Source organism: Bubalus kerabau, chromosome 1 (assembly GCF_029407905.1).
Source record: "Bubalus kerabau isolate K-KA32 ecotype Philippines breed swamp buffalo chromosome 1, PCC_UOA_SB_1v2, whole genome shotgun sequence".
NCBI classification, from domain to species: domain Eukaryota; kingdom Metazoa; phylum Chordata; class Mammalia; order Artiodactyla; family Bovidae; genus Bubalus; species Bubalus kerabau.
In genome coordinates, this window is record NC_073624.1 from 145,302,140 (window position 1) to 145,315,439 (window position 13,300).

Below are 13,300 nucleotides of genomic sequence, written 5' to 3' on the forward strand. Positions count from 1 at the left end.
TTACAAATGTTGCCCAATTGTGATGTTTTCTTTTCCTTTAAAAAAGCTAAGTTAAGTAAGAGCTAAATTTGATTAGTCAGTAGTTTTACTGGTGGTCTTTTTTTTTTTTTGGAAGATGACAGTCATCAAACTCTAACTAGTTATTTACATCACTATGCCTGTTACATTATTTGTAAATAGAAGCCAGTATGGTTTTTATGATTACATGACATAGTTTAAGTAATAAATTAATGACAGTTCTAAGAATATCATGGCTGTTCAATAAATATTGTCCATTATTAGTTAAAAATATTAAAAGCAATCTCATTGGTCTTAGAAATACTTGGACACAAAATAAATTTAATTTCTTATAATAAAACAGTTTCCCCTATAGAAAATTATGTTAAATGCAAATTATGTTCAACTATCTCTTAACTTCTTTTACTTTAACCTAATTATTTAAACCAGATGAGGTGACTCGATAATGTATTTTATTGAACACTAGGTGCAGTTTCCTCAGGTGATAAATTTTAAAAGGAGTAAAAAAACTAACAAATATACTTTCAACCATCTTTTATGTGAGATACTCTAATGAAAGGAATGTAAACATTTCTCGGAGAGAAATAAACCTATGAAAATATGAAAACACAAATCTGGTTGAAGGACAATAATATCTAGAGCATCAGAAAGCCGAGCAAGAAAGAGTAACTGATAATCACCCAAGGAAAACAGATTTCTTGTTGCCCTGGTAAAATCCACCTATAAAATTAATGCATCATTACCTCTTTATTGAACTGTTAAAATATGGCCAACATGTTTTTATTCCTTCATTAAAAGTGCTTTTATTCACAGGTTGTTAGAACAAACCTGACCAACAGTAAAGCTTTCACAAACACATTGCTGCTGCTGCTGCTGCTAAGTCGCTTCAGTTGTGTCCGACTCTATGCAACCCCATAGACGGCATCTCACCAGGCTCCCCCGTCCCTGGGATTCTCCAGGCAAGAACACTGGAGTGGGTTGCCATTTCCTTCTCCAATGTATGTAAGTGAAAAGTGAAAGTGAAGTCGCTCAGTCATGTCTGACTGTTCGTGACCCCATGGACTGCAGCCTACCAGGCTCCTCCTTCCATGGGATTTTCCAGGCAAGAGTACTGGAGTGGGGTGCCATTTTACACGTTAGAGTCTGGCCTCTTTTTTTTTTTTTTTTTGCTTCAGTATGTTTTCACATCTGGTCAAGTCAAAACCATCTTTAGATTGTGAGGAACTACATTTCAGGAAACTAAATATGAAGTTATTTTACCTGTTAACTTCACATTCAAAAGAGAAAAATGTTTCATAAAATACTCCTAATGACCAATAGAGTAAACATCCTTATTTGTTAGTCACATTAGTGAATTTATTGCCTAATGTGTCACAAACATTTCTGTGGAAGCCTTTGGTTCTCTTTTATTTCAAATTTTTATTTTGAGTCATATGAGAAACTTTGTCAAGTCCTATTAACAAGTTACCTGAGTTTTCAACTTAGCTAAATTTCTATCCTCAATGTTATGGGAAATGTTTGCATTTTTCTGGAGATCTTACTTATACCATTTCATGAATCACATTTCTTCAGAACTGAGAGGTGTTTTTATTGATGTCACAAACATAGACATTGGACTGACTTTCCAATTCTTAAATTATTCAAAAGCACACAGATGAAATATCTTTGGATGAGAATGGGTAAAATGTTTACTCAGCAGTTGGGTTCTTCCTCTTCCTCTTATTTGTCTTCTTCCTTTTTCTCACCCCCATCTTCCAGTTTTTCCCCCTATTCTGCTTCCCCTTCTCCTTCATTTCTATTATCAGCACAAGCAGCTATCCTCTTAGGGCCACATTTTGACAGAGAGATCTAGACCTTTCTCATCTTAGAGTTTTATAAGGTCAAATATCAAATTTATGGAGACTAAAGCCATGTTGAAATTTGTGCATAATCAGATAATTTCACTCATTAAGCTAGTGTTTATCAAACTCTGGGCTATGATATCAGTGTAAACAGCATTAAGTACAAAATAATTAGATCATAAGCATCATGATAAGCAAATGGATCTACTTTAAAATATTAACGAACTTTTACTTGATTATCCATTGTGAACTCTCATCTCCATTCATGGGGATTCTGGAACTAAATTTTATAGAATCCCTTCTACATAGTTTTCCTGTTTAGAGCCTTCAATTAAGAAGCACTCAAGTGAGATTTGGAAGGTAGAAGGAACAGAAGGGCTTTCTGGTGACAGTTTATACAGACTCACTCATAGGCTGAAATAGACCTTTTGAGCATTATCTTGCTTTTAAGGTTATGGACAAATAAAATCGGTGGCAGCGGCGGCCCCTTCTGAGTGCCCAGAGCTTCACCTTGTTGAAATTGTGGGTAATTATTAGTCAAATTCACTTAACCTGCCTTCACTAATCAAGCTCGTTTTAATTATTGCTACAAAAGACTTGCAGGTCTTCCAAGAGGCAGGTGTCCTAAATGATAATGTCCTAAACGATAGCCTGAGTTGTTTTTTAGAGATTTGGAGTCAGTTGTGTCTAGTCTGAGCTAAACTGGTTAAGATTGAAATTAAACATGCAGAAGCCTACAGATTAGTTATGCCTGTGCAGAACCATGATTACACACCTTTCCTAATCACCTTTCCCCATGGTCCCCACACTCCCTACGTATATAAGCGTCAGAACGTCTTCCTTCTTTCTCTTTATTCCATAGATAGCCCTTTACCTTTGGGATGCCAGTTGGCAAAAGGAACCTGGTTCAGGAATATCGTCTCTGAACCAGTGAGTAATGCTAAGATTTACCAGCTTCATTCTGTCAAAAAGTTGAGCCTGTCGTCAGCCTTCAGTGTTTTCCTATAAAGCCCTGAGACTCGTGATGGCCTCCAGGTGAGTTCCAATGACTTATAGCTTTTAAACATGGCTTCTTTTTTTTTTTTTAATTCCACCAACACTTCCAAAGACATATATAAATCTAGTGTTAATGATTTCTCTGATGAAAACACTTTAATAGCTTTTTTGGTGTGGGGTGTGTGTGTATGTGTGTGTGTGAGTTGTATGGTGGTTGTTGGGCTTCCCTGCTGCCTGAAATGCAGGAGACCTGGGTTCAATCCCTCGGTTGGGAAAGTTCCCTGAAGAGTTGTATGAGCTGTTTGTATAATTTGGAAATGAAGCCTTTGTTGGTTGCATTATTTGCAAATATTTTCTCCCAATCTCTAGGATGTCTTTTCCTTTTGTTGATGGTTTTCTTTGCTGTATAAAAGCTTTTAAGTTTGATTAGATCCCATTTGTTTATTTTTGTTTTTATTCTATTGCCTTGGGAGACTGACCTAAGAAAACATTGGTACAATTTATGTCAGAGGATATTTTGCCTATGTTCTCCTTTAGAAGTTTTATGGTATTTTGTCTTATATTCAGGGCTCCTCTGGTGGCTCAGATGGTAAAGAATCTGCCTGTAGTTCAGAAGACTTGGGTTCAATACCTGGGTCGGAAAGATCCTCTGGAGAAGGGAATGGCAACCCACTCCAGTATTCTTGCCTGGAGAATCCTATGGACAGAGGAGCCTTGTGGGTTAAGTCTTTAAACCATTTTGAACTTACTTTTGTGTATGGTGTAAGGGTGTGTTCTAGTCTTCATTGATTTGCATGAGACTGTCCAACTTTACCAGCACCACTTGCTGAAGAGATTGTCTTTTCCTCCATTGAATATCCTTTTATCCATTGTCAAAGATTAGTTGACCATAGGTGTGTGGGTTTATTTCTGGGCTCTCTATTCTGTTCCACTGATCCATATGTCTCTTTTTGTGCCAATAACAAATGCTATTTTGATTGATATAGCTTTGCAATGTAGCTTTGCAATATTGCACCTCCAGGTTGCTTTGGCAATTCTGGCTCTTCTATTGTTCCATATACATTTTAGGATTATTCATTCTAGCTCAGTGAAAAGTGTCTTGGGTAATTTGATAGGATTCACCTTAAATATGTAGATTGCTATGAGAAGTTTAGCCATTTTCACAGTATTAAATATTCCAATCCAAGAGAGTGGGGTATCTTTCCATTTCTTTGAAACATCTTCAATTTCCTTTATTAATGTTTCGTAGTTCTCAGCATATAAGACTTTCATTTGCTTGATGAGGTTTATTCCTAAGTAAGTTCTTTCCTTGATGTAATTTTAAAAGGTATTGTTTGTTTGCATTTCTTTTTTTTTTTTTTTTCCAGATGGTGTACAGGGGATGCACAAGGTTTTTGTAGTCTTTATGTGTCTTGTTTTGTTTTTTTTTTCAGTTGGAGGATAATTGGTTTACAATGTTGTGTTGGTTTCTGCTGTACAACAACATGAATCAACTATACATATACATATATCCCATTCCACCCTTCTAGGTCATCACAGAGCACCAAGCAGTATTCCCTGTTCTATGTAGCTGTTTCTCTCTAGCTATCTATTTTAACACACGGTAGTGTGTGTGTATATATGTATACATTAATACTTCTCTCTCAGTTTGTCTCCCCTTTCCTTCCCCAGCTGTGTCCACAAGTCCATTCTGTATGTTTGCATCTCTATTCCCGCCCTGCAAATAGGTTCATCAGTACCATTCTTCTAGATTCTGTATATATGAATTAATATATATTTGTGTTTCTCTTTCTGACTTCACTCAGAATGATAGACTCTAGGTTCATCCAACTGACTACCATGGACTCAAATTTATTCCTTTTTATGGATGTGTAGTATTTCACTGCATATATTTGTACCACAACTTGATCCATTCATCTGTTGATGGACATCTAGATTGCTTCCATGTCCTGGCTAATGTAAAGGTAGTGCTGCAATAAACATTGGGGTGCACATGTCCTTTTGAATTATGGTTTTCTCAAGGTATATGTCCAGTAGTGAGATTGCTGGGTCATATGGTAGTTTTATTCCTAGCTTGTTAAGGAATCTCCATACTATTCTCCATAGTAGCTATATCAATTTGTATTCCTACCAACAGTGCAAGAGAGTTCTCTTTTCTCTACATCCTCTCTAGCATTTATTGTCTGTAGATTTTTTGACAATAACCATTCTTACTGCTCTGAGGTGATACCCCATTGTAGTTTTGATTTGCATTTCTCTAGTAATGAGCAATGTTGAGCATTTTTTCATGTATTCATTGGCCATTTGTATGTCTTCTTCGGATAAATGTCTGTTTAGGTCTTCTGCCCATTTTTTTTTAACTTTAAACTTTTTTATTTTCTTTTGGGTATAGCCAGTTAACAATGTTGTGGTAGTTTCAAATGAACAGCACAGGGACTCAGCCATATATATACATGTATCCATTCTTTTGCCAAGTTTTTAACTGGGTTTCTTGTTTTACTGATATTGAGCTGCATGAGCTGCTTATATATTTTGGAGATCACAATCCATTTCTGATATTTCATTGTCATGTTCCTTTAGTCTTCCCTAAGCTATGGCATTTCCTCTGTGTTTTTTATTCATGACAAGAAAAATTTTGAAGAATATTGTCCAATTATTTTATTGAATGTCCCACAGCTTGGGTTTGACTGATGTTTTTTTCATCATGAAAAAATTAAGGTAATGTGTTTTTAGCAGAAATGCTACCATGTGATACTCTGAGGTATAGCCTTCTCAGTAGAGCACACCAGAAGGCACATAACATTAATATGCATTATTATTGGTGATGATAGCTTTAGTAATTTGGTTAAGATGATGTGTGTCAATTTTATCCTCTGTACAGTTACTATTTTACCCTGTATTTTTAAGTATGTTGTGTGAAGATATTTTGTGCCTATGCAAATATACTGCTATCATATTTTTATCACCAATTTTAGAATACAGTGATCTTGTCTGATAAAAATTATTACTGTGCGTGCATGCATGCTAAGTCACTTCAGTTATGTGTGACTCTTTGTGATCCTATGGACTGAGGCCAACAAGCTCCTTACTTTTTCTATTTCTGATATTCTTTCTGTATTTATGAAATCAAATCGTTACTAGTAAGAGTTTTGTTATCTCAGCTTATTTATTGATACTAATATTGTGGATATTTATTTTATTCTATTTATATTAGAATGAAATCATGTGTATTTTGTTTACATTATCTCAGACTTATCCATTGGAGGCCCCTTCAAATTGTTGCCTGTTGGCATAATATCATATTCTGAGCATTTCTTACTTTCCATTACTATAAAATATTCCAGGATCATCTGTGTTTTCCCTGCCCAGCAATCTTTATATTTGTGTGTATGCTCGGTCACTTAGTCATGTCTGACTCTTTGCTACCCTATGGACTGTAGCCCACCAGGATCTTCTGTCCATGGGATTTTCCAGGCAAGAATACTGGAGTGAGTTTTCATTTCCTCCTCCAGGGTATCTTTCCAACCCAGGGATTGAACCTGTGTCTCCTGGGGCTTCTGGATTTGCAGATTAATTCTTTACCACTGAGCTATACGAGAAACCCAAATTATTCAGCAATATTTCGAAAATAAGATATGGACATTAGATATTCTCATTACCTTGTGTGTATGTATGTTTTGCCTCCAAGTCCTCTAAGCAGATATGCATACATATAACTGAATCTATGTATATATTTATCTGTATATACAAGGAGCTTCACTGATGGCTCAGTGGTAAAGAATCCACCTACCAATTCAGGGGATGGGGGTTCAATCCCTGGTTCAGGAAGATTCCCTGGAGAAGGAAATGGCAACTCAATCTAGTATTCTTGCCTGGGTAATCGCATGAACAGAGGAGCCTGGTGGGTTACAGTCCATGGGGTTGCAAAAGATTTGGACATGACTTAGAAACTAAACAACAACATTATATACAAGGTATGATTTCATGTTGATCTCTCTGAATCCACTATAATTCCATAGGGTTTATTCTAATCTCTATGTTTTAAATTCCTTCATGCGACATAAGAAACCTCTCATTTCTTCAGGTATTTCCTTATTTACTCAATCCTGGAATACTTTATATTTCATGATAAATGTCTTCAAAGTTGTTAGCATATTTAAACCTTTGAAAAACATATTTGCTAAATGTAGTATTTTTTACTTTTTGCTTTTAACTTTCCAGTGTGTAGTCAAAATTCCGTGTTCAAATTTACTTAGATGAGTTATTTTCTATTCAATATTCTTAACTGTGATTATATCAACGACTTTTAATGCAGTTGGGTTCATTTTTAGATGATGGAATCTAGGAAAAAAGTCAAGGAAATAAGAATGGAATAAATATTTTAGAAGATACTGTTTGAAAATTGTCCAAAATTAATGATAAATAGCAAACCACATATCAAAGGCACTCATAGGTCACCAGATTATGAAAAATGCTAACAAAAATGCAAACATGCACACACACATACACACACACACATATACACACACATGCACTTGAGTATATCTTATTTAAGCTGATGAAAACCAGATATAAACAAAAAATCTTAACAATCAGAAAAAAATGAAATATAAATAAAAAACAGTTATAATAGGTTGCTAATAAAAAAACCAGAGGCAAGCCTGAAGAAAATTAAATATTTAAAGTATTAAAAAAAGCAACTATCAATCAGAATTCCATACTAGTTGAAAATAACTTTAAAATAATAAAGGAGAAATGGGCATTTTTTCATATAAAAAAAAATAGATAATTAACTGCCAACCAACCTCAACTAAAAAATGTTGAAGGATTCTTCAGGTGAAAGTAATATATTTAAAACAAACTTAGATCTACCTAAGGAAATCAAGGTGTTATTAATGGCATAGATGAAGGTAAATAAATATTTACATTGTCCTTATATTTAAGAGTTCTGAAAGATAACTCTCTAAAGCAAAAATAATAGATATGAGCTCTGTTCTTACAGTATATGCAAAATTTAAAAGATTGTCTGAATATCACAAATGGTGGATAATTTTATTTTTAAAGATATTCCTGATGTGGGGGAATTTATCTCTCTCCCTGCATTTTTTTTTTCATTATTTTATTTGCTTACTTGTTATTTTTTGGCCATATCACAGGTCATGAGGGATCTTAGTTCCCCAACCAGGATTCAAACCCATGCCCCCTTTAGTAGAAGTCTTAACTATCTGATGACCATGAAAGTCCGTGCAGAATTTTAAATTATAGGTATTAAGTATCTTACAGTATATCTGAAGGTAGAAATTGATTTATTAAATAAATATATTTTATTAGCATCTCCATTATTTTATTTATGTATTCACCTGCTCTCATTTCCACTTTCATTTCAGTTTTGTGTCTACACATATATGTTAAAGTGTTTACCATCAGTCTTTTTGCCGAAGGTTGAACCTTTTTGCCGAAGCTCATCCTCTAGCAGTTTAAGAAAGATTCAGGGATGCAGAATTCTCCCAGTTCTTTTACATTTAAAACCATTTTTTCCAAAAGCTTAATTCATTGATTTAGCACTTGTAAAATGTTCAGAATGTATCAGACACATGGGCAATATCTGGGATAGATTGGGAAATATTTGCTAAATGGGACAGGCAAGGATCTAGCAACCCCAACATCTACAACTGTTCAGTAGAGTTGAATTAGTGAGACTGCTTTGGACTTGAAGCCAAGGTGTAAGCATTCTACATTCCCTTCAAATGAAAACCAGGTCTATACATCCTGAATCACCTACTTTATTTTATTATCACTAGAAAATATGGAAAGTAGAAGGAATTAACTTAGTTTGCTTACCATAGGGAGAGAGGAAATGCAGGTGTTCATTGTGATTAGGTGTGGGCACACTCAAGGGACTGTACAGCCAAGGGATGAACTGTGTGTGCCCTTTTAATTAACCCTGTTGCTGGAGTTATTTTTGTGACCCCATGGACTATAGCCCAACAGGCTCCTCTGTCCATGAGATTTTCCAGGCAAGAATGCTGGAGTTGGTTGCCTTTTTCTTCTCCGGAGGATCTTCTGGACCCAGGGATCAAACCCGAGTCTCCAGCATTGGCAGGCAGATTCTTCACTGCTGAGCCAACAGTGAAGCCCTCAGTTAATCCTGTGGGTGATGTGATCAGTCACTCAGTTGTGTCCAACGCTTTGAGACCCCATGGACTGTAATGGGATTTCCCAGGCAAGAATACTTGAGTGGGTTGCCATTTCCTTCTCCAGGGGATCTTCCTGACCTGGGGATTGAACACGTGTCTCTTGTATCGCCTGCATTGGCAGGTGGATTCATTCCCACTAGCGCCACCTTGGATACCCCTAGTTAACCCTGCCAACCAGCAAAACAGGGCCTCAGTTCAGTTAGTTGCTCAGTGGTGTCCAACTCTTTGTAACCCCATGGACAGCAGCACACCAGGCTTCCCTGTCCATCACCAACTCTGGGAGCTTGGTCAAAACTCATGTCCATCCAGTCGGTCCATCCAATCATCTCAACCTCTGTCATCCCTTTTTCCTCCTGCCTTCAATCTTTCCCAGAATCAGGGTCTTTTCTAATATCAAGATCTCTCAAATTATTTTAGCTACTCTTATTCCTCAGAAGAGGGAAGAAAAGACCATGTACTATACTAATTCCAATATTCTCCCTTTCTGAGTAACCTTATTGAGTGCTTATTATGTGCTTCATTGTACTAAGCACTTAATATACATGCCATCTCTTATTGTAATAACTTTATAAGCTAGGAACAATGACAATGAATATTACACATGAGCAAGACATTCTGATGAAAGATGCTAGGGACGTCTATAGCAGAGCTTCTCAGAATTGAGTGTATTAGCACCATCCTGAAGATTAGTTAAAATAGAGATTTCTGGGTTCCAACATTCTGACTTTGATTCTGTGAGTTTGGAGTGGGGTTCCACATTCGCATTTCTAACAAGTTTTTGAGTGATGAGATGTTGTTACTTAGGGGACCACATCCTGAGAACTGCTGCTTGGTAGAAACATGAGGGTAAAGGTAGAATATCCATTCTTCACCCTCCAACAGTCTCCATGTTTTCGTCTCTATCTCAATAGCCAAGTATGGTATTAATTAGAAACTTGAGTCTCCATAAGGCCATTCCGGTGGTTTCTAACAATGGTCCTTGGGATTTCTCTGTGACCATTACTAGAGATTTTAGTTTATACCCTAAGAAAGATCCAAATTCTGTCAAGTTATGTTGTACCACAGGTCATTATGTGCTTCAAATTATACCAACCATGTTGTTCAGTGTAACTCACCGGAGATTACACAATGAACTCAAGTATATAACGAACAAAAGCTCAAATCTGAACACTATCAGACTCACATTATTCAATTTCCACATAAAAACAACATACCCTTAAGCTAAAATTCAAAGATATTAAAAGCCAAACATGTTCCCTATTTGTTTGTTCAGTTTCCACCAATGTATCTTAACAGATGAAGACTCAGCTCCTTGGTTCATTTTCCTGTATTTTCTTCCCAGTAGAATAAAGTTGGCTTCTCTGAATGCTCCAGATTTAAATTAATCCAATTGCAACCCAATCCTGTCTTTTCTTCTTTTTCAAAAGAGCCTATTAATGGATTTAACATTAAAAGAGGATAAAACCAGGATTCTCACATAAGATGAATACATTAAAGTTTTTATTTTATTCACACTGATGTGAGAACTGGTTAGTAATTACAACTAGTTCAAAGGATAATCCAAAGAACAAATATGTTTATAGGTCAGAAATATTGAAATAAACATGTAAATGGATGTAAAAATGGCCTTTCAGGATGAGAAAAGGGTTTTCCCACTGCCAATCAGGATTCTTTTGAATACCTACAGACAAAATTAATTTTGCATTGCTATAACATACCTGTGATTTAAACAACTGTAAAATAGCTCAGAGGAATTTAATGGCCAGAATGGATAACCTAGAAGGCTATACCAAGTAATGCATATTCTTCCTTTGGAGAGGCCTAGTAATCTTTTTGCTTATTCCAAATTTCCTTAAATCGTCAGGAGTCATAAGTATGTCTACATGCTTATAATACTACACACATCTATAATTTTCAAGTCATACAGTCATTCCAAGAGATAATTTTTCTTGAACCAAATATAGAGTATAAGACAAATCTCCAATGTTTGCATATCCAGAATTATGGTAGAGGCTTGAAAAGAAGCTAAAGAGAAAAAAAAATTACTAAAGAGAGATCATTATCTTTTTCAGCTTCTTTGTATGAAGACGTTAATTGGGATACTAAGCTTGCCATGTGATATTGGAGGAGAAAGTTCTATATAAGCATACACCCTCTATTCTCAGATGGCAGCATTTGAAATCTTTTTGCAACATATACATACTGGTGGGCACCCACCTCCTCCAGCTTCCCATCTTCTGGACTCCCCTTTCCCTTTAATACTCATCCCACATATTTATAACCACTTAACATATTGCCTTTGAATCTGAATATTTGGACTTCTCTATCTACAGGATGACATGGTTAGATAGCATCATCAATTCAATGAACATGAACTTGAACAAATTCCAGGAGATAGTGGAGGATGAGGAAGCCTAACGTATTGTAGTCCCTGAGGTTGCTAAGAGTTGGACATGACTTAGTGACTGAACTACAGCAAATATATAGGATTTGTCTCCTTTCCTCATTCCAAGTAGAATATTCAATATTTATAACAGAAAACACTGTAAGCAAAGTGTATTGTCATGCATTATGCACAGACATAATATCCTGTTCTCAGTTCTCAGAGTAATCTTAATATGTTTTTGGTTGCTTGTCTTCATACTTGCAGATTCTGCTTTCTTTTCTGTAATTTTTCAAATGCATGAATTATTTTTGTCTCAATTGGAGGATCTCCACACAATTTGTTGAAATGAAACAACTAGTGATGTTACGTTAATGTGTACCACTAGAAGACAAATCATCTGTGACATGTCATCCCTCAAATTTGCTGTCCCTCAGCTACTGAATTTTTTTAAGATTTTTTGACATGGATCATTTTTAAATACTTTATTGAATATTACAATATTGCTTCTGTTTTATGATTTTTTGGCTGCAAGGCTTGTGAGATTTTATCTCCCCAACTAAGTATCGACTCCACACCCCCTGCCTTGGAAAGTGAAGTCCTAACCACTAGATAACCAGGGAAGTCCCAGCTATTGAATTTTCACCCAAAACATGCTTTCTTTATACATCTATTCCTCAAATAATTATCTATAATTATACTATTTACCTCCCCCCCCAGTTATTTTAAATCGAGCTATAAGTTTATCATTTCAAACCATTTCATATTTTAGTCCTTTCCTTACCCATCCCACATGTGCTTTTTACTGGATCTAGAGACCCTCCTTCTTCTTGCTTTTATGTCCAACCTTTACCTTCTGTCTTCTCCAGATTCTGTCTTGCAGAGTCTACTGTCATGAGACATATAAAAATAATGAGCTTTGACTTTCTCAAAAACATATGCCATTAAAATAAATTCAAATCATCTTCTCTCTCATGAACACTTGATTTTGAGTTTTTCTTTTTTCATATCTCTGTGTCTTTATTTTGGAGAAGGAAATAGTCACCCACTCCAGTGTTCTTGCCTGGGAAATCTCATGGACAGAGAAGCCTGGCAGGCTATACAGTCCATGGGGTCACAAAAGAGTTAGACATGAATTAGTGACTAAACAACAACAATTGCCTTTGTTTACAATTTCTTTAAATTTCCCCGGCCAGGCCTTGTAGTAACTCTATTACTTTAATATGCATTTAATGATTCTAAAAATACTACACATTAATTTTATCAGCTCTTCTTCATTCAGACTTGTCCAAATGTTGAATCATCTTGTAGCTAATTTAATCATTAATAAGATGTTTCTCAATTGCTTTTGTAATTGATTTCTGATTGATAGCTTAAAAAAGAGTCCTGGTTATAGATTTTGGAAGCCCCAGTTCCCTCTGGAGGCATTAATCAATTGGGCATCTGAGATTTCCTCTTTGTTTTGTTTTTGTCCTTGGGTTTTTATTTATTTATTTATTAGTTTTAGTGATCTTCCTAACCAGTAAGACTCAATTTTTTCCTCTTTTTCCTAGTTCTACCTATAAAGTATGCCTTCTTTTTCCATTGCATAGATGATAAAGTGATCAATTGATCAGTAGATTGGCAAATAGGTAAATAGACTTAGAGCTTAGTCTCTAAGATCTCAATATTTCTCAAAATAAATTCTTTCCATCAGTCAAGTCACATGTCTTTATGTCTTTCTTTTTGCCATGTTTCAGTTTGGACTGCAAGATCATTTTGGATTTAAATTTATAATATTCATCCTTCTACTGAACAAAACTGACAACTAGAAGATCTGGGTTTAAGTCTTTTTAATTTCCTTCCAACATTTTATTTTTGTAAAA

The 13,300-nt window shown here is 35.5% G+C and overlaps 1 long non-coding RNA gene across 1 annotated transcript in view; it reads left to right on the forward strand.

Annotated features, from left to right (window-relative positions):
- The first annotated feature begins 1,310 nt into the window (after positions 1 to 1,310).
- Positions 1,311 to 13,300, forward strand: part of LOC129659422 (uncharacterized) — a 55,211-nt gene continuing 43,221 nt past the window's right edge. The window contains exon 1 of the long non-coding RNA XR_008718066.1: positions 1,311 to 2,894. This is a non-coding gene — a long non-coding RNA (uncharacterized LOC129659422). The remainder of the gene's footprint in view (positions 2,895 to 13,300) is intronic.